Source organism: Triturus cristatus, chromosome 4_2, assembly GCF_964204655.1.
Source record: "Triturus cristatus chromosome 4_2, aTriCri1.1, whole genome shotgun sequence".
Classification (NCBI taxonomy): Eukaryota; Metazoa; Chordata; class Amphibia; order Caudata; family Salamandridae; genus Triturus; species Triturus cristatus.
This window is the reverse complement of record NC_140586.1, coordinates 505,850,083-505,872,959: the sequence shown is the minus strand read 5'-3', so window position 1 is coordinate 505,872,959 and position 22,877 is coordinate 505,850,083. Positions and strand designations below refer to the sequence as shown.

Genomic DNA, 22,877 nt, shown 5'->3' with positions numbered 1-22,877 from the left:
ATTTTTTGGCAGCCTACGCAGCAACCCCACACACATACCTACTCCCTGCTGACGAGAGGCAACTACCTCGAAACACGTGTCCAGGGATGGCTAACGCGACACTCACTTTCATTTTAAACTTTTAGCATAGGCGTACCCGCCGACGCTACTTCATGGACCACAATTCTTTGGGGCAACACGCTGATAGGACTAGCAGAGTGCGGCCAATCGGATTTATATCAAACATGGTGCTAACATTACAGAAATATCATTGTTCATTACACATAATTCGAGAAAATCAAACAAGTATTATATATTATAAATATTAACTCTAAATTATGTTGAATATAACTTACAGAGCTTCTGTATGCTGGGGTGAAATGTAGGTCATAAATGTCAGGGTTCGTCTGCAGGATAAAAAAATTAGAACAGACATGTTTGGTGTGAACAATGAAGTGCTGGTCCTTTCTCTAAACATACAATTGATGTAGCTCAAAATAGTGATTATCAAGCCTGATGCATCATGTTCAACACTGGCTGCATCATTTAGAAGACTGTCATTGCCAACATCCTTCCATACATCTGCAACCAAGAACAGAACCTCAAGCAAAACATAAACAACATGCAGGAGAAAAGTCTCCAAGCTGCAAACGAGGAATTGCAAGAAGAACGAGAAGGGATGAAAAGCCTACACCTACTCTGGATCCAAAGGTTGGAACAATATCACAAATTAAACCCAGCAGGTCACTGCTCCAGTTCTGGAAGGAGCTGCAGAATCATCTTTCCAAGAAGGGCTCCATCACTTTACTTTCACCACTGCCATTTAATCTAAGGTGCCCCCACTCCATCAGTACCCCATCTCTCGTGATTACCGTTCATTCTACTATTAGCTTCATAAACCTATTTACTTTGTTCCCCATCTTCACCTTATTTCAACAAATCCTATTTCTTCTCACCTATATATGTTGTAACTTGTCTCCTGTACAATGTTTCGTTGCATTGTAGTTAGATTTACACTTTATAAATCATATTAAAATGTACTTGATCATCACTTGAAATACCACTAATATTTCACATTCCAAAACATATTTCACATGAAATTAAATACCCGTAAATAATGTTTAAAACTCAACTTTACTACTAGCTTAAACTTAAATAGTGCACATCCATTCTTTCATTCTTCAGATAGGATGCCATGGTCTTCTGTATTACAGGTGAAGGAGGGGTCAACTTGAATGAGTGACAGTCTGTATTCATTCATTTCAACTTGACAGCCTCTGTTGAATGAGTTTCTAGTTTATCTAAAAGGCTTAAAGGGGGATTCTTTATCCTAATTTCATATATGTTGTTACATCCAATTATCCAGAACAAATACCATTTGGCTTGCAAAATATATCATGAAAAATGAGCTCTCATTTTATTTCAAAGGTTGCATTGGTTAAGAATTATGGTAAGATGGATGAAATGGAAAAGTAGAAATGCATGGTAAAAAATAAGGGCTATCTATACCTGTTCTGCTGAATATTTTAGCTTGGCCAGTTTGATTTAAATATGCACTGTATTTACAAACCTTTTATGACAGCTTATAGAATTTTTAGGTATTGGGAAATTTTACTTATACTCTAACGGAGGGTCCCTGTCTTAAAAAATTATGATATCTTTTGAACATGTTCTCACAATACAGTGATTGTTTTTTGCGTAGTGTTGCTACGGTATAGCTGTGGGAAATGTGGTTTGTATGTGACATTAATATTCTATAATTAAAAACCTTCCTCAAGTCAGTATACATTATCAGCAATGTAATCACCTGGAATCACTGCTGAGCACATACAGACTGTTTAAAAGCAGGATGGCAAGGAGGTAAAATCACAAACGTGCCCCTCTGAAAGTGAACACGCAGACGGATCTAAAGAACATGAAGAAGAGGAGGGAAAAGTACATAGGCAACACTAATGAGAGCTCTTGGGAGAAGCCATTGATGTACCCAAGCAAAGTATTACTGAGGTCAAGTTTTCGAATAATTGAATTGAAGATTCTTCACTGAGTATACTACATGAGGCTTCAGGTAAAAAGAAGGAATTGCAGGTCAACCCCTGCTCATCGCTTGAGAGAATGCTGGTCAAGAGGAGCCTTCATGCACATGCTATTGAGCTGCCCAATCATACAGATATATTGGAGAATGGTGTGTGTGAATCTGAAAGCAGCATTCAGACTTCCTCTGGAACTGAAAGTGCCTACTATACTTTAGGGCATGTGGGAAATGAATGATGTCACTATGTATACAGTAGTAAATAAAGCAAGTGTACAGACATAGTGTAGTCACCCCACACCCATTACTGGAGCATTAGCATTAACTGGTGAACAATGGCTGAGAACGCAATGTATGACAAAATACGCTGCCCAAGGGTTATGATTTGATTTTTGGAGTTTGTTTGGAACATAGTGGGCTGAAGTACATACCTCTAATTAACAAGTGTTGAATGTCTAGGAATCAAAATGAATTAACTATATGAAGAATGATGATACAGTGTAGACTTTGTGCTATGCTCCATCTTGTTAGGTGAACTCGATTTTCTCTGACTATACTCCTGTATGACTACTTGAGTTGGATGTTTGTTTCAGGTTAGCCCCACAGGGACTGCACATGAAGTCAGCTCAGGTGCAGATAAATAGACTCATCCTTGAAAACTACTACTTTAATATACCTTTTCAAAATGACATCTTTCATATCACAATCAAATCAGTACATTACCCGTTTCCTGCGGGACTCGTTGCTACTGCTGCTGCTGCTGCTGCTGCTTGCACTGCTAATGCTCCATTGATTCCTGCGATTATGTTGATGTTGTTGTTGGCTTCCATGGTGAGAAGTTTGATGGCGCCTAAGACTTTTTCTTCTGATGCTGCTGCTGCTACTGCTACTGCTGCTACTGCTGCTGCTGCTACTGCTGCTGCTACTGCTGTTTTGTCTCTTTTTGTCTCTGCTCTTACTGGCACTGTTTCTGCTGCTGCTGCTACTGCTACTGCTGCTACTTTGACCATTGTTCTTTCTAGACCTTCTGCTGTCCTTTTGCTGCTTGCTTCTTGAGGGGCTGCTAGATGATGATGATGACGATGATGATGATGATGATGATGATGATGATGATGATGATGATGATGAGGAGGAGGAGGAGGAGGAGGAAGTAGAAGAGGAACTAGATGAACTTGATAAACCTTTCTTCTTTCCAGCCTTTGCAACCTCAGCAACATTCGGAGTATGCTCCTTAGAATGTTTGTTTTTACTCTGATTTTTCTTGTCTTTTTTAAGCAAGCTTCCATTTCTAACCTGCAAACAGAATAAGAATAGGAATACAAGATCTTGTAGTTGCTTTGCAAAATAGCATCAGTTTTTGTTGGTCTAACAACACTCTCTTGCACAGTTACATAATGTCAAAAGGCATTTGGTGTGACCAAGGTAATTTTTCACAATGCACCATACACTGTTATTTCAAATTATGTTCTTGTGATTATTAAATATGTAGTGTAACAGATATACACACTATAAATTAATACAAATTTAAAATAAAGAAGTATGCAAACATATTTGTCGATATTGGCAAAAGTTTCCTCAAAATATTTATAGTGAATTTTTAGAAAAGCATGTAACATCATTTATCATGTCTAAAAACAACTACTTTAGTGGGCTAGTATAGTATTATGCCACCTACCGTATATTCTTCATCAATTCCCAGAATCTTCTTCAGCTTCATTTGAACCACAGAGTCTTCAAGCTCTTCACCTTCGTTCTCCTCCACAGTTACCATGGTGATTATTTTTGAGGCCGCTTTAGATCCTGCCTGGACCTCTAGCATCAGTTTCTCGATAGCTGCATCTGTATGAGCTGTAAGCAACCAGGGTAATTACATTATTTCATACAACCTTTAATATATCTTCAGATATCAATTATGTTCAACAGTCTGCACCCGAACACTAAAAAGAAATTTCTCAAATGTTGTGATAGCTGTACCTGGTTTTATGATAAGCTTGGCTTCATTCTCTCCAATTAATTTGTACAGAGGTGAATTTCTGAGGAAGGCAGCATTTTGTGATTTGTACTCGAGGCAGACTTGGAAGCCAAAGGTTTTGGCCTTCGCACAAGCCTGATATGAATTAGTACTTCTGGCAGCAGAGTGGTGATCTCTATCTTCTGTGGAGTAGGCGTACCTCTTGGACAAAAGTTCAGATGATACTTCCTGATTTAAACATAGAAAAATGATTATTAATAAATGTGTTTTTAGTGTTTGTATATGTAGTACGTATTGTGATTATCTTGCTAGTTCTGTGCATTTTGTGACTATGTAGGTAACAATGGTTAATTACTTTATCTCTCTGTTTGTCTGTCTTCCTGCACGTATAGCTAGCTAGTGATCATTGAGTCTGTCTATTGTGCTTGTCTGTTTATCTGTTGCTCTATGTCACATGCAAATAGAATTTCTTTAGAAGTAGACCCTATTTTGTGAACATGAAGTCAAAAGGAATACAATACCACTTTTGCAACCTATTTTCATGTTATTCTTTGACTTGGATTTCTTTTAAAATCCTACCCATTTATTGAATTAGGTGAAGTTCAGCATTTTAGCCATATTCATTTTTAAGTAAGTTTCACATCTGGTCACACATTATTCTGCTTTGCCCTGATCTGACATCTAAGTATTTGATTCAAAGTTAGCACTAAGTTTGAAACCTTACTTATTTATTATTCTTTTACATCAACCAACATTTGAACTATAAACAGAATTAAATTATCTTTACTGAAATGAGCATATTAATTCCCTTTTCAATTTGAAATAAAAAATGTCACATTACCATCATGCTGGCAGCCTCCGCTGATGACTTTCCTATTGCCTCAAAATGTTTCTTAAGAATATTTGGCACAGCTCCTTGTGTCAGTAATGGGGTTCTCTTGGCTGTATCCAGGTCTTCTACATTCCTTGTAACAGCAAACACCTGAGCTCTGGGGACACAATTGAAATACTGTGAATCTGTTGGATGGACTGGGACTGGGGCTGTAGAAGAAGTTTCAGAGGTGAGTTTTACATTATGTATTTAGGGGCAGATTTATCATTGACTTGCGTCACCCTTGCGCCACGCAAGAGGGCGCAAGGACGATGCAACTACTAAGACAGATTTATCAAGCCACTTAAGGCCACCTTGCGTGGCTCTGCTTGGCTTGATAAATCTAGAGTAGCACGAAATGCAGAGCAGATCGCTGCGTTGCGTTATTCTACCCCAGGAAGGCGTTCCATGGGTGGATAGTGGGTGTTCCCATGCATCCACCCTTTGATTTTGGCGCATTCCCAGATTTACCATTGGAATGCGTCAAAATGCTACACCTCGCCAGGTGAAGCTTAACGAGGGGAAATATACTTATTTCTCCTCGTTATTTCCTCTTTCAATGTGTGCTGCATTCTGCCACAGAAGGATTGTTTCAGTGCAGGAAGGTGTCCCAATCCTGTCTGCACAGCAGGCACCCTTGCACCATGGTGTAAGGGTGCCTGCATTGGCGCTATGCAGCACATTGTGCATTAGCGCAAGAAAAGTACAGGAATGCACTGTATAATGTTAAATATGGCATATATCTGCCCTTTCATGCAACGCAGTGCAGTGAGGTGGTTTGCTGCGTTGCCCTGCTTGAAAGCTTGATAAATGTACCCCTTAGTCTTTACACAATGTGATACACTTGTACGTTCCAGAAATAGAGGGAGTAGTGTGCTCACAAAGGAGTTCACATTGCAGATGTACTGATGGATATATATTTTGTTTTGTTGACATTTCCACAGATGCCTCAGATTCCCATGTACAGTAGCAATATTAAATTAATATACTAACATGTGCATCTGCATGCCCTTGAAGATTGTCCCAGTAGTGAAGCCGCAAAGTTGATATTTAATTAATTGACCCTTCTCAAGGATAACAAATGGTACTCTACGTCTCATATATGGCATCACCTCATGAGTGTTCTGATGCAGTTCTTGCTTCAGATTCTATCACAAAACTGGTCAGATTAATTATATAAACAAGTGTACTGGTAGTCACTTAACACATAGTTTATGTTCTCTTAAACTAGTTAATTATCAATGAAGGATTCTTTTTGAAGATTTCATTGTTTATGTTCATTCTATCTAAAAGCCACACATTTGATTGTGGCTTAAAACATGCACAACAACACTGGGGGTGACACCAGGAAGTGTGGTACCAAAATATCATTGTCAGATTATCATCAGATTGAAACATTTTGCCTAATAAATTCCTTAGAAAAATATTGCCTCTTGGAGTTAATAATAAAAAACCTGCAAGAAATGGACATTTTTGTAAATAAAATGCAGGGCACAATGTTTATGTTAGACCATATATTCTCATGTGCAGCCTTAGAGCTATACTCCTACTTACCTTTATGAAACCGATGAAGGTTTAAGAGATGAAGGTTAGAAAATGTAGAAACTGGTGAAATGAATCAACTTCACCCTAAAGATGATTTTTGGAGATGTGGGATAATGTGATGGAATGTTTTAGCTTACTGTAAAGAAGTGACAGGCTAAAAATCGCAGTTTCAATTGAAAAATTGACTGGGATTTCTTGTGGCAATTTATCCCTCAAGATTGCCGCATTTAACTTTATCTGAGCCTTAAATGGTAGCTATTTAAGCTGTCTGTGAATTGGTGATGGCTGCAAATATTTTAGGGCTTATCTCACAGCTCTAACATCTGTTTCATGGTTTGCTGATAACATTCTTATGGCCTTTTTAACATACTCATGGTGAAGGACATTGCCACATACCATCTCATCACTATGGTTTGTTTTATAGAATACTTGATACTACCTTGTATTTGCATATATAGTAGCTTTTTACATTTATTTTGATAGCGACAAGTGGCATATATTTTATAAATACCTCATCAATTAGGCACAGTATTCGTTAGGGTGAAGTTGAGTCTAACATGTAAGTTCCAGACAGAAGGGAGGTATAGCTAGGGTTTATTATCCATGGCCCATTCTGGGCAGTGCTCTGAAACTCAGCTGACAGTATATGTGATTAATGGCTCACGGTAATGTTTAGTTATCAAGGTCTAAACTGACAGTGTCATTTTAGTTTTAGTTGTACAGCTGCTAAGCAAAAGCTAATCAGGTCCATTTTTTGAGGAGTGGGTGTAGAGGGAAAACAAAATGAATGACCCTACCTACAAAAACCAATACTTTACTGCACTATACTGTAACTTATGGCCTTTCAACTTACTTATAGTGAAGGACATTGCCACATACCATCTCATCACTATGGTTTGTTTTATGTATACTTGATACTACCTTGTATTTGCATATATAGTAGCTTTTTACATTTATTTTGATAGCGACAAGTGGCATATATTTTATAAATACCTCGTCAATTAGGCACAGTATTAGTTAGGGTGAAGTTGAGTCTAACATGTAAGTTCCAGACAGAAGGGAGGTATAGCTAGGGTTTATTATCCATGGCCCATTCTGGGCAGTGCTCTGAAACTCAGCTGACAGTATATGTGATTAATAGCTCACGGTAATGTTTAGTTATCAAGGTCTAAACTGACAGTGTAATTTTAGTTTTAGTTGTACAGCTGCTAAGCAAAAGCTAATCAGGTCCATTTTTTGAGGAGTGGGTGTGGAGGGAAAACAAAATGAATGACCCTTCCTACAAAAACCAATACTTCACTGCACTATACTGTAACTCTGTATATTTTCCTTCTCCATTTCAATAAACTCAGATACAAAGTTTTCTGTAGCAAAGAAACCTTCATTCTTGACATATATATGCATAAGTATAATGGTAAGGGGGATTTTTGGTAGGTAAAAACACAACAGAGACTGTGGAGTGTTTGCTCGGGTATTTGTTGTGGGAGGGCAAGGGTATAGAGTGAAAGGCTATCTTTGAATGGTACACCACCTCTCTGTATCGGTCCAACATAGAGAGAATGGTTGTATGCTTATTAGGAGTGATTCCACATTTTCAGTTGACAGCATTCACACCTAGTACAATTGTTCTCATGCATTCTCATTGAAACCAAGACTTCATGCCCATGCCTTCAAAAAATCAAATTTTAGATGAGTGGTGTTTTTTCATTTATCTTTAAAACGAAGGGAGCATTTCATGAGGCACAGCAACCGGTTAGACCATTCAGTCCCAAAGATGTTTTTTACTGTATGTTAGTCCTTTGTCTTACTAAAAAGGGATGCTCAGAACTTTGATAATTTACCAAATGGGCAATGAAACAGAATGTTATTAAAAGTCTGTTTTATAAGGGGCTTCCAGTTTCTAAAGTTAGCCTTATGTTGGCTGTGGTTATTGATCAACCGAGATTTGTTGAGAAGTGGACAGGATTGTGACCTATGTATCTAAAGAGATAACATTGAGGACTAAATGACTGGAATCTGTTCTTTAATAACACTACTTAACCCTTTCCGTGCTCATGACGGAACCACTCCGTCATGAGCCACGTGTGCGCTGTGCTCATGACGGAGTGGTTCCGTCATGCCGCGGCCGTTGGCGGCCGCTCCGCCCACGCGGCGCTAATTCCCCGCCTGTGTGGGCGATTAGCGCAGTGGACGGAGTTGTGACGGAACCACTCCGTCATGAGCACAGCTCACCCGTGACTCGTGAATGAGTGGTTCCATCACGAGCACAGCGGCACTGCAACTGCCCCCAAACACCCCCAGCGCCGCGGCGGAATTCCTACTGCGGCGAAGGGGTTAAATGCCCTCTTGTTAGAGAATTGTTTAAGTTGTATCTAACCTCTGTAATCTTGCTAGGTGAAGCTACAACAACTTTGAATATAAATAACCCTTACTTTAACAAATTACAATAGCAAAGAAAACATTAAGGGCCGGATAGATGATGCATTTTACCGGTCGCAAATGGCCCATTTCAAATTGGTGGAATGCTATTCAAAACGGGAAGGGGGCCCCAAGGTACCACTTCCCCTTTATAAATTAGGGCGCAAATATTTTTTCAGAGCAGGCAGTGGTTCCACAGCTTACTGCCCACTCTAAAAAAAATCTTTTAAGTTTAATTTCTGAAATGCATCCCATTTTCCTTTAAGGAAAACGGGCTGCATTAAAAAAAATGCTTTATTTAAAAAGCAGTCACAGACATGATGGTCTGCTGACCCCAGCAGGCCACCATCCCTCTGAGTGTCGGCCATTCTCAATGGATAGCAAATTGTGACCTGCCTCATGAATATTAATGAGGCAGGTCCCTTGTGACCCATTTGGAAATCGCAAACAGTGTCTGAGACACTGTTGTACATCAGGTTTTGTGGCTCGCATATTTCAAGTTTCTAAAAATCGCACTGTGCGAGTCACAAACCCTGACAGTCGTATATGTGGCCATGAATCCATTAGTTATAGAATGCAGTCAGATCAATTTCTCAGGAACTATAATTAAAATAGAGATTTTAATGATAATGAAACAAAACCTGGTCATTTTCAACAAATCCATGTTAATAATAAGTACACATTTTAAATAATAAACAGATGGAATACCTGGTTATTAAGAGTTCATTCTCCTGCTGGCATGGTGCTGTCTCAAACTTGATACTTTTGGCTTTCATGTCAATCTTGGCTGTGAATTTCATTGGAGCATTCGCACGAACCTTGGCATGAAACTCAATTCCAGCCTGGATGAGATGAGTGTTGATACCCATGGTTGCCACAGTGTGCTTGTACACACTGAAAGAGAAATCAAAAGTACAATATGTGGTCATGATCTCACAATCAAGGCAAAATGACATTGTGGACCCACAGCAAAAGGTGGCCATTGTAGGTCTGCATTCATAGAATAGGAAATACTCATCTACCACCTATGTGTTGAGTATTTGTTAAAACAATATGTTTGACACTGGGGTTGTAGAGGATAGCCAGTAGAGTGAGGTAATATGAATCTAGTTTTAAAGTAGTGTACAAATTCATGTAGGTCCTGGCCTAAGATAATGTCAGTCATTATCACTTTATTTGGTTAATTATAACTATAACTATTATAGTACACTACAAAAATCATCATTTAAAAACAACAAAAGCACAAAGACAGAATTAATTTCAAATATTCCAACACACCATAAAATATGAGAATAAAAACACCCCCATCCTTATAACATAGAAAAAAGATTCTTGTGCCAATTCCTTTCACAGTTAACCTTATAAACCCAGAGCATCCAATTAAGCATTCATCCCCTGATAATTATAAAAAAGTTCAAAATATTTCATATCTTGAGGCCCCGTTTTTCCCTTTCTGTAACCGCTGCAACTAAAAAACTAACAATGTTAAAAGTTTCCCATACATTGTGCAACATCTGTAAATATACTAAGGCAGTCCTTATCTGCACAAAACCCTTACTCTTTAAAAATCGGTATGGATTTGCAGATAGTAGTCGCAATTAATTATAAAGTGCAAAGTGTCTTGGGTAGGAAACATATCAGAGGAGCAACGACCCAAATCTTCCGCTCTTCGCCACTCCTGCGGTTCTGCCAGTAAAAAATGCAAATAATTAAATCTAAACCTTATTAAAACAAAGCGGTGGTAGGGCTTTGTTACTTAGTTTAAATAAGGTTCTACTGCTGGGTTTTTTTTCAGGAGTGAATGGGCTCGTACCGTAGGTTTCATCAACTCTCTGGTCTCTCTTTCAGCTTGTATCATGCATAAGAAGTGTTTCTTGACACAAGATAGATCCTTCTTTGATAGCTTATTTGGTGAATCAAACAGCTCTGGAGGCCCTAATTTCAATATTAACTTCTTAATATAACATAACCAGGAGTACTCTATCCAGAGATAAACAGTCCCGAACAATCTCATGGTTCATCTCTAAATCGAGATCAGTCCAGATCATCATCCATTTGAGTAACAGGCCATACCAATCAGATCTGACACAAAACCAATATCCAATTCCTGATGGATAATATAAGAAGGTATTCTCTACTATTTGGAGGTCCTCTGCCTCCTTACATTTTGCTCTATATATATTTAACTTGACTTGAACCGGCTTAGCCCCTAACCTGCGTGCTAAATCAAGAACCACTACTGTTGATCTTACCAAAGCGTTTCTTTTTGCTTTCTTTTGCGGTGCCCATGTGCCCTTTTAATCAAACTAGAACCCTAAGTGTGGAAAAGTGGTCACCTAGATATTTTGTTTCCTTTACAATAATGCGTTTTTAATTTTTGGGGTCTGGAGCCCATAATCATGGTGTGAGGTTTAGTCAAATTAACACTTAAATCCAGTGAGATCATAAAATCTGCAAAGGAACTTAGGAAACTGGAGCCCAATCGCTGAGCCCGCTAATAGAACCGCATCATCTGCATATAAAAGTGCTGGCATTAACCGCTCTCCCACTCAAGGGAAATCTTTACAGGCTATACACAAAGCAAAGTCTAGATTATTAATATATAAAGTAAACAATAAGATAATGTGTTCTGCCACAGTAGATCGAGAAAAAGGGAAAGGTAGACCCACAATTAGGAATATTATGCTGGCTAAATATTCTTGGATAATTAGCCTGGGTAGCAATAGAAGAACAACGTTTTACTTCTGAGATCCTTCAAGTTAAAGGCACTTGGAGAAAAGGATAAACATATACTAGGGGCCTAATTTAGAGTTTGGTGGATGGGTTACTCCTTCACCACCAACCTTCTTACAAGTGTGTTATATCCACCGCATTTGAATTAAGGTGGATGGGATATCAGTCACATGTGTAACACATTAAAACATCCGCCAAACTCTAAATCAGACCCTAAGTCATACTTAGGGTCTGATTGAAGATTTTAGATGATTGAAATCAAAGTCTATCTGTCTATCTGTCCTCTGATTGTCATAAATGAACAATTTCCTTTGTAGAGTAACTTTAGCACACCTCACACAGTGAATGTGGGCAACTTTCTCCAAAATGTGTAGTGGGACATTCCGAAGTCTGCAAAATATGTGACAAACAGATGACTTTGTATACTTTGATACTGCACAACAATGTCCATTCTGCTTGTTTGTTTAACCAATAAAAAGTGCAGCCTTGCCATTTAGATGAGACAAATGTGTAACATTTCTTATGTCAGAAATGAGTCTTAAACCATCACCTAAAATTATTTATAGCATTTGGTTACTTTGAAACTAATTTGTAACTAGCAAGTAAAGTACCATCACAGAATTATGTTTTTAGAGTACTTTACAATAAAGAACAGATATTGTAATTCACAGTGGGGATTTCATGCACAATGGAAGAGCAGTGTAGTATAGTCACATAAATACAATTCACAATTAAGCAAGTGGAAACCAAGTACACAGAATAGTACAGAATAGACGTTAAAAGCGAGGATTGTAAAATTGTGTTTCAGGTACTGCATTACTATTTTGCTGTCAGTAAAATTCACTCCCTCTCTGCATTCCACTCTCATTTCAGGACAAACTCAGGACATTCCCAGATACTGCATTACCAAGCCCACCACTCAATCTACATGCTCTTTACCTGCACCAATATTTTCAAGCATTAAATTACTCCTCTTACCCATTTCTTGCAACTCTACCATTTGACTTGACATATCACCTCTCATACCTTTTTTGGATAATCAATTTTATTGTGTTTTTAGTACAATCACAACAATAAGATGAAAAACAAACATCAGTGCTAGGCATCAGGAAACGATCAGCATTTCTATGTCCAATCCAGAGTATTCCCACAATTGACGCCTGATCTTGGTGTGTTTTTGTGTACATCCCCTCGCTACATAGATGGGAGTCGCTTGTTGGGTGCACCAGCCCAACCCTTTGCGCCACATGTCCAGTGCAGATGGATGTGGGTACTTCCATAATGGGCTAAATCTCTTTTTGCCACTAAAGTGGCTATGCCCATCATCTTTTCATTTTCTCTGGTGTCACTCAGATCACCCAGGACTCTTAGTAAAGCACTCTTTCATGTAATGGTAGTATGATATTCTAGGATTCGGAACATGGTATTGCTCACCCTTCTCCAACAATGAGCAATAAGGCTCCACACAGCCAAGTCATGTGATCAAAATCTGTGCCAGTTTTGCTAAAGGGGGGCAGGCAGAGGTTGGTGTCTGATCCACTACCCCGCATGAGCGTTGCGGCATGAGGTATGTGTTGTGAATGTATTTCATTTCGATCATCTGGAGCTGGGAGGAGATCCATAATTAATGGGGGGGCATGCAGACATTGTACCAATCTATGTCTTCAAGAAGGCCCACCCAACAATGCTAACTGCATCAAAGGACAGTTACCTCAGGAGGTTAGGAGCATTGAGTAATAAGGTTCTGTGTATAATGGGAAAACCCTTTCTTGCCAAGAGCCCCCATCAGGAGATTGGCCTCTAGTTGGCCATGCTCAGGTTGGCCCATTAACTCAGTTTTGCATTTTGTCTGTGTCAGAGCTAGAGGTCTTTATGTAACTGGGTATTTGACAGCTTGAATTGTGTCTGTACTTCCTGAAAGGTGATTAGTTATGTACCCAAGCGTAAATATCCTGATACTGTCCCATTTGGTGAACCCCTCCAAGTGTGAGCTTTACCGGATGAGGCGCTCCTGCCACAGGGCAGTCTGGAGGGTGGTCTACTCAACCATTCTGTGGAGAGTAATATCACTCTCCAGGTAAGAAACACCAGTTGTGGTATGTCAAGGAGGGTTTGGGGAATTGTGTACCCATATAGCAGTCCCATCACCTTATCCAGACCCAGTATGGAGAGTTCTGAGTGGTATGATGGGTTGTTCAAGCGCTTGCACATCCAGTCATTGATCACTAGTAGGTGGGTGACTGGGTTTTATTGTAATAAGTCGGACATCCCAATTCATTGGTCAAATGTTGAGAGCCGACATTTGGCCATGGACATGCAGGAGGCCCATATGTTGGTACAAATATATGTGGCCAGGTTCATGAATTAGCTGTTGGGAATCTTTAAAGGGAAGTTTTGAAGTGTGTAGAGGAAATGAGAGAGGATCAATATTTTAAATAGGGCAATAGATTTTAGTATATTGAGTGAAAAGAAGCGCAGCATATTAGGTCTGTTTTCATGTTGGTGGCTAAAGGGCTGAGGTGTAGGCTGCATGTGAGGTTCAGTTTCAACAGCCAGTATAACCTTGTTGGTAAGAACTGTATACTATAAATAACTTTTTCATAGCATGGACTGCAACTATTTATCCATTATTCTTTTAATTTACCTGCCTTTTTCAATCGCTTTTGTTGTACCTTCCTTATTCCCTTAGAGTACGCTTTCAACATGGCTCATAGATCCCAAGGGAAAAAGAAAGATACTTTTAAGAGGTTTTTCGTTTGCATCAATGGCATCCACTGAACCTATGTTTGTGGTAGCTTTGGTATAGCATGCATCAAATGCCTGTCGCCACTCACTCATCAGCCTGCCCTAGTGGCCCCACTTTCACTCAACTGGCTAGGTGGACTATGCTAATATAACACTCTCAAATTAGCACATTAGCACTGCTTACTGCCTAAAAGATTTCCATTGCCCAAGACCCACAGTTGCAGAGATTATTGTTCAGGTAGTTGATAAATAAAGGTAGTACCAACTTAATTTTCTATACCATTTTCTCTGCTTGTCCATTTCAGCACAATGAGAAATTGATAATATCCCTCAGCTATCATCAGTATCATTCCTAATATACCTGAGCTATCATCAGTACCATTGGTTTTAATATTATAAGACAGATGTTGTAAATCTCTTCAAATATGCACAGTTTATACAAATCAGAGGAAAGTGGGATACAGAGATAGTATGTTTCTAGTTTCAAAAGTCTTTTGCCATTTTACTAGGCCTATTAAATGCTTTTTTATAAAGACCCTGTCAGTTTGGAAAGCACTTTGAAAGAGCTTTTGTGCGTGTATGGGATATACTGGCACACATGCCAAATGTATAATATTTACAGCTTGTGGAACATTACCTTGAACACATCCCTGTCTTTCTTGTAATCTTGAACAGGTGGGGCTTGTGTTTTCTTCTGTGCTCATGAGTTATGTAGGTTCTCATACCAAAAATACCTTTCAAAATTCTCCTTAAAATTCCCTCTTATGTAATAAATGTAATGCACAGCTGATAAAGTGTTGTGTCGAACGTAGAAAAGGGGTAGGGTTGAACCACTCTCTTTCTAAGTGACACACACTCTATTAAGTCATCTAGGGACACACACTCTATTAAGTCATCTAGGACCTTATGTAGGTGGGCTTGCATTTACCACTTCATAAATACCGAATCATACCGATTCGGTATTGATGAAGTGGTAAATGCAATGTAGGTAATGAGTCGGTAAATATTACCGAATCGGAAAAATTCGGTAATTACCGAATCGGTATTTACCGATTCGGTAATGAGGCATACCTTCCCATTGATGGGAAGGTATGCCTCATTACCGAATCGGTAAATACTGATTCGGTAATGGGGGAGCACATGCAAGGGTGGCAGGGTGTCACATTGACACCCTGTTGCACCCCTGATTCGGCCATGTGTGCACATGTGGTGCACATACATGCCCTAAGGGCATGTATGTCTGCCACATTGCACACTTACACGTGCACAAAAATGCTTTTTGTCACCTATTCATCATTTACCACCAACCTTTAGTTGGTGGTAAATAACGAATCCCCACACCCACCACACACTCCCCCTACATCTCATTTCATGATTCGGTAAATACCGAATCATGAAATTCTCCCCCTACATCTCAAAAGCCAAAATACCGGTCGGTAACGGTATAATTACCGAAAATCGGCCGTTACCGACCGGTATTTGGCTTCCTACATGAGGCCCCTAGTATCAACCAGTGCTTCCTTTATCAAACATTGCCTCTCCTACTTTTTACTGAGTACAACAATTAAGCAATAAATGTTTTTCTCCACTTTCAATTATGCCAGTTACACCTTAATGTTCTATGAATCATGTTTCTTCACTTTAAATTCCTCTCATTAAAACAAATAGCTGTATTTTTCTGTTATAAATATGCTACCTTGACTAAAGGTAACTGGGAACAAGTTGCCTGTTTTTTGTAAATATGACACTTGTAAATGGGATTACATTTAAATGATGAGTTTTATGGGATCCCTATAAACTAAAGTTAAGTATTTAGTTCAATTTTCCCCCATTTTGAAGTGTCATATTTGCACACAGCTGGCATCTTACTCCCAGTGACTGGTAGACACTGTGCCGTATTTATAACTGTAAAATACAGGCATTATTTTAAGTGAGAGAAATTTAAAGCGCAGAAAAATGTTACATATCATGAACATTTTTTCAGAGCATTTTCTCCCATTTAAAAAAATGGTTAAATGTTTGTTTTATAAATGTAACAATGCCGTATATGATGAAAGGCATTCCAGTGCCTCAAGTACAAACGATATTGGCTCTCACTGTCACCCATGCACATTTATCCCATTCACACGTACATATGTCCATACATGCCAAAAGACCACACTCTCACTGACACATATGGTAGTCCTGTCATGGTGCCCCTAGTCAAAGTATATTGTTGAAACCAAAGTATCAGGTTCTATGGACATTAGGCTTAAAGTCGATGGAGCTGGCCGTGATGGTGTCTGGCAACAATGCGTGCGTTGCTTAGCTTTCAGTAGCTCATGATGAATTTCACAGATCAGAAGAAGCTCTCACTACAGAAAAGGTTGGAGACCCCTGACCTAGACACACCTGGCTAGTATTTGGAGTCTAACTGTTATATCTGACTTTTTATTATTTAAAACCAAATTGCTAGGATTATGGCACTTTTTGCAAATGTAGTTGGAGAAGTTTAGAAAACAGTCACCCTGGAGATGAAGAATGATCACTTTTCCCTCTTACATTTCTGTCAGTCTTCATTGGATAATGATGGTATAGTTATTTTACCTTGGAGCTACATCAGCGTGAACCTGGATGTTAGACTCAAGAAGCTGAGCAAGGCTGAAATCCGAGGATGGAGAGGGAGACACTTTAACATCAGCTGTAAAAGAAAGATTAGTATTGAAACAGAAATAAAAAAACATTCAAAGCAGGCACATATCGCTGTGCATCACTAGTTCAATAACAGATTGTTGTTCTCAACACTCTTTCTTGATATAGGTATTCAATGAATTATTATTAGAAACGTACTGTTAACAGCAGCATTCGCAACAGCAGCAGAATATATGCTCAGTTCCATGGGCAGACCAACACAGGTGGGAACGATCTGTCGAACCTCAGCTGCCAACACCGGCTGGGCATATTGCCCAGCAACACCATTAAGAAGTTTGTTGATAACGGTCTTCACCATACTGTGCCTTGCTGCTGGTTCATTGAGAGCCTGTGGTAAATGCAATAAACCAAAAAATCGTTGAATGAGAGGTACTGCTGCTGTAGAGCGCTATGAGAATGCATAATTGAGCTGTGGTTACCTTAATGGCAGTCTGAATAAATTCCTTGTTAATGTCAAGGAAGGCCATCTCCTGTCCAAACAGTTTGATGTAAGTCGAGATTAATGGGGCATCTGCAGGCAGTGCCTTAAAGCCCAGCAGCTGTGGAAACAGAGAACACAAGTTGTAAGAAATAGAAACTGCTTTATAAAATCAAATTGCTTTGTAAATCTAAGTTCACAAAGTAATTTGTGTATGATGTAAAGCTCTTGAAGGTGGGTCCCATTTGGGTTGGCATTTCATAGGCCTCTGCCAGTAATTGGTTCCAGCATTGACTCTGCTGGGCCCCCCATTTTAACTTAAATACTAGCCAGTAGAAGAGGTGCACAGAATCAGTGTGCACCTGGGATTCCGGCAACATGTTGAAAACTATGAGGAAGTGACACCCTCAGCTGCTTCTTTCAGGATATTTGCTTGAGGATCCTCTGTCTTTGCTGCAACAAGAGAGACCTGTTATCTCCCTGAGAGAGAGTGCTATAGGTTCTCAGACCAGCTATCCAATATGTGCTGATTGATATAGTCTTCCCAGGGAGAAGTTGGGTCTCTGGATGCCGCTACATTAGAAAGGGTTTTTAGGTTACTTATTGCAGTCCCTTAAATGATCTAATATAATTGTCCTATGTGCAATGTGATCTTTTGTTGTGGAATCTGTCACAGCAGAAGCCACACATTAAATAACTGGGTTGCAAGATCACCTATGTTTGAACTGTCTTCCCACTATTGCCTGAGAATCCTTCTACAAGTTTATGTAATGGAAACTATGGAAACCATTTAGAGTCTGGCAGAGCAATCGTCCTACTGTAATCCAGCAGTGCTCCTGTGCCACAAAAACTGAAGCTGCTCCATTTTATTTAGGTAGAGTTTCTGACCCTAGAACCTCAGCAGGCTCTGGCAAGGGAGACTCCTGATCCAGTCACCCATTTTTCCACACCCACATTCAACACCCTTTGTATGGTGATAACAGAGGGATAGACTAAGTACAAGCCACCTGGTCAATCAATCAATCAATCAATCAATCAATCAATCAAGATTTTGTAAAGAACACTACTCACCTGTTAGGGTCTCAAAGCGCTGAAGACTCTACCATAGAGTACATATACCTTGCATTCCAAGGCCATTGATGTGCTATTGCCCTAATTTAGGGGCTTGTTTCAACAAGTTATGCTGACTGGTTAATGATGCATGGTGGTTGGTTGGCAGTTAAGCTCATATCATGTTAGCAGAAGCACTTTCATCAATATGCGGTTCACCAACAAGACAGAAATCTCTAACTCTGATGGTTGGTGCTCTGCCAGGGGGGTACAAACAAGGACCTCAGGTGCAAAGTGAGCTCTAAATTAGCTAGATTATGTGTAACTGTCTTTACCTCAGATGGGGCATAGTAATTGCACCTACATATTTTGTTCATATTGCAACATTGTAAAATGGAGTGACTCAGTCCATTTAATGCCTAGCACATGCTAGTCACACCAAATGACGTTTCAGGCACAGAGCAAGAACTGCCTTTTCTAAAAGGCTTGTTATCATTAGACAAACCCATTCCAGAATCCTTGTTCTGTTTTTAGCCACTATTATTTTAAATATGGTTTGTGCTTTGAGTTGGTCTCACTAATGTAACTTGTCAGAAAATGAGTGAATGGTATATAAAAAAGGAGATGCATATCTAAGAAAGATTGATTTAATATACATTGTTAGGATCAATTTTAGTTTTATTGGAAATTTAAATGAAATTGTAGTGTTTTTGAACATAAGGCGAAAGAGGTTCGCGTTTTTGTAAAATCTTCTGATTTCTGGCATATGCAGCAAATCCTGACAGCATTAACACGTCCGCAGCCAGCAATAACCCGCCTGGGGGTACATGTCCATCTGACTGAAATCATTGGGCTTTATATTGCCGCTCACCTCTAAATCAGAACCAACATTAATTGGGCAATTTTAGCAAAAGAAACTGTGAAAGCATTACTCTTGTGAGATTCAATAACTACCTGAAATTGTTAATGTTATAATTAGTGCACATAGTGTGAACTTGTGAGAAGCATTTGCTGGGAGTCTGTTCTATGTTTGAAATGCATTTACCGACTAAAGTAGACATGGATGTGTCATGGTATTTATGGAAATCTTGCCATTAAATATTAAATGTAACAAATGTGAATGAATGCCTTACCGTTTGTTCCAGACCTTCTGCTCGGACAGCAATCTAGTAACAAATAATCAATTGTTAGTTTCTGTATGAAGGGAGTGATGCATCAATTAGGAACATATTGAGCCCTGATTTGGTATATTAAGAATGCAATAATTATTCCCTTAAAGCGACATGCACAGAGGAGGAGGCATGCGCTTGTAATTTTGAGTTTAAAAAGTAATGCCTTTAGTTTACAAGGTTCCTCCTATCTCCTGATACTCTGATACACACTTTTAACTATATCTGCCTTTGCTTCAGTTAAAACGATAATCCATCCATTCTTTATTTACTGGTCTAGAAGTTTTTACCTCTAGAATATCAGCCTCTGCACCAGTTATGTACCCTCGGGTTTTGGCAAGCAGGAACACCGGGAACATTGTGTTAGCGCTGTTCATGAACAAGACATCTGCAGTTGCTCCAGCCATAAGTGCATCTATAGTGAAAGAATAAATACATGTTCTTTTTAAAAAAACTGACATAGATGGTTCATCTTCCTGCTGCTTTATTGTCACAATCCGATACGGTCATGACATCTCAAGATGCTGTCCAAGATACCACGTTTCCAGGACACTTGCACTTAATAATAACACTTCACGCCATCAGGGTACAATGCATTGAACTTACATTATGCAAAGAATTCAGATAAAATGCTGTCAGAATATATATGATCAGAAAGACCATATGTCACTTCTATATACCAACTAAAGATGCTGATCATCAATGTTGATGTAGAGGAATGTGTTATTGGCCAACTGAGGCACACATCACTGAGTGGTGTCTCAATTTGATCCAGTGGCATTCAAGGTTTTCCACCTTAGCACTGTGTGCAAGTAGGTGAACCCCTTAACCCCTTGTGCGCTCATGACGGAACCACGCCGTCATGAGCCACGGGCGGCGTGTGCTCATGACGGCGTGGTTCCGTCATGCTGTGGCCGTTGGCGGCCGCTCCTCCCACGCGGCACTAATTCCCCGCCTGTGCGGGCAAATTAGACAGTGGGCGGAGTCGTGACGGAACCACGCCGTCATGAGCACAGCTCACCCGTGACTTATGACGGCGTGGTTCCGTCATGAGCATGGCGGCGCCGCGCTCACCCCTCACCCCCCCCAGCGCTGCGGCGGAATTCGCGCCGCAGTGAAGGGGTTAATGATTGACTGTCACTGTCTAGGAATTGTTTATCCTACCAATTTTTGTTTGAATGGATCCCCTGTTGGCTGAAGACGGCTGAAATGCCAGAAACCGGTCCTAGGAAGCTTGTTTCCGGTCCAGGGAAGACATGGCTTGGCAGTTCCCATGAGGCACAGGGTCAGAATGATGTGCATATGGCTATGTCTGAACTGGGGTGGCAGAGTGGGCTAAAGAACGGTGATGGATTAAACCCTGATCAGTTGACGGGGGGTGAGTGCTTGCAATGTTCAACACTCCGTCCATCATTTCCTTTGGTTTTGCTTTGTTCGCCATAAGTTGGCAGGGTATGCTCAGACGTGAGTCCCTTGCTCACTTTGCCACTGGATTCAAACAAGCCTGGCTGAAGACGGCTGAAATGCAAGAAACCGGTCCTAGGAAACTTGTTTCTGGTCCAGGGAAGACATGGCTTGGCAGTTCGGGCTGAACTGTTCCCATGAGGCACAGGGTCAGACTGATTTGCATATGGCCATGTCTGAACTGGGGTGGCAGAGTGGGCTAAAGAACGGTGATGGATTAAACCCAGATCAGTTGACTGGGGGTGAGTGCTTGCAATGTTCAACACTCCGTCCATCATTCCCTTTGGTTTGCCTCCTTTCTGTCACCATCAAATATCAAGGAGTCCCCAAACACTACTTTGAATGTCTGTTCTAAAGCAAGGAGTTTACATACTTTCAATTTGGGTTACTCCAGATTTCAATGTCAGAGATCCTTGTAGTACTCCTGGCATCAACAGGAAACTGTCTACAGCCTGTCCATGTGTAAGGTAGGTATTTAACAGAAAATGTGTATTTTGTTCAACTGTGTTTGTGTCAGAGCATTGATAATTGTACTAAAGGCAATCATGACAGTGAATGAAGGTTTGAAGTTTTCTATAATATGCAAAATATCATCTGTCTGTAAAAATGTGGAGGTCTTTTGACGTTTGGAGTAAGAATACTTATAAAATCAGGATTTAATTACATTGTTCTTATATGAACACTTGAACACTATTACTTGACTGTAGACATAGCTCTGTAGCACTCCACCGGTCAGCTATATATATTTTTGTATTAAGCATTTGTATGAGCTATGTCAAATCTGGTATAGTTTGGGTAAGTTGAAGACAGACCCTCAAAACAAATCAAAAAGTGCTCAAGTATTTCCTGTGCATGTTATGTACTTACATTGGAATGAACCGAAGTGTAAAGCTTTGCTGTAACGATAGCTCATTCTGTCGAGCATGGGGTTCAACATCTTTACAGCAACACTGGAAGCAGCAGCCCTAAAAGAAATGATGTTAACTCTCATCAGTGAGGTCTTGTTAAATATGAGCTGGCATATATGATCACATTTTATTATATGCTTTTATCCATAACTTAACTTCTACTTTGATGCTTACACTTGATGGAGTGATGGGACATTGTTTCTGGACAAAGCCTTCATCTGTGAATAGACAAAACTTGCGAGTTGCAGGTTCACTTTGCTCTCCTTTGATGCAATGTTGGCTATGGTTGTTACTAATGCGAGACCAGGCTTGGTTTCAAATAGAACCACGGAGGCCATCATCCGGACTTCGGTACGAACCCGGTGGTCCATGAAGATCTGTAGAAGAATTTCCTGAACCTACAGAGAGAAACATAATATATGTATTTAAATAGCTAGTGTAAAAACACATCACCAGTATCGATTGATGCACATTTACCTTTGTGAAAAATGGATGTATTAGCATTGATATATAGCTTGATACCCAAAAGACACTGTGGGGTATGTAGTTACTAAAGAGGCACATTCCTGCCTAGTTATTTCTCCCTCTGTCTAAGATGATATCAGGATGGCTGACATGCAACAATCAAAAATTGTCCAACCTTTAAAAACCATCTATCTTTAGCGCAACTACAACAACAGAATCACCAGATGCTCAACTACTATTCAACAGATTTAGATGACATTTTCAATGTACTCCATAAGAAGCACAAAATTGTGATTCGAAATTCTATTTCTAGATCTGTTTATGTGCCTGAACTTGTAAATCTCTAGCTATGAGAAGCAGTGTGTTACCTTGAAATAATTTATGTTACCGTAAAAGACAGTTTGTTCCCTCTAATTTCAT

General features: G+C 39.7%; 1 pseudogene across 1 annotated transcript in view; it reads right to left on the bottom strand.

Moving 5' to 3' along the window:
• The window catches only part of LOC146834625 (vitellogenin-A2-like), a 130,778-nt pseudogene that overhangs the window by 26,017 nt on the left and 81,884 nt on the right, over positions 1 to 22,877 (bottom strand). Inside the window, exons 10-22 of the transcript XR_014960052.1 lie at positions 22,167 to 22,390; positions 21,952 to 22,049; positions 19,911 to 20,035; positions 19,585 to 19,617; positions 17,403 to 17,591; positions 17,122 to 17,311; positions 16,879 to 16,972; positions 9,523 to 9,708; positions 4,822 to 4,969; positions 3,983 to 4,208; positions 3,684 to 3,856; positions 2,732 to 3,301; positions 336 to 386 (exon numbers count right to left, since the gene is read on the bottom strand). The product of XR_014960052.1 is annotated as a vitellogenin-A2-like (transcript). The remainder of the gene's footprint in view (positions 1 to 335; positions 387 to 2,731; positions 3,302 to 3,683; positions 3,857 to 3,982; positions 4,209 to 4,821; positions 4,970 to 9,522; positions 9,709 to 16,878; positions 16,973 to 17,121; positions 17,312 to 17,402; positions 17,592 to 19,584; positions 19,618 to 19,910; positions 20,036 to 21,951; positions 22,050 to 22,166; positions 22,391 to 22,877) is intronic.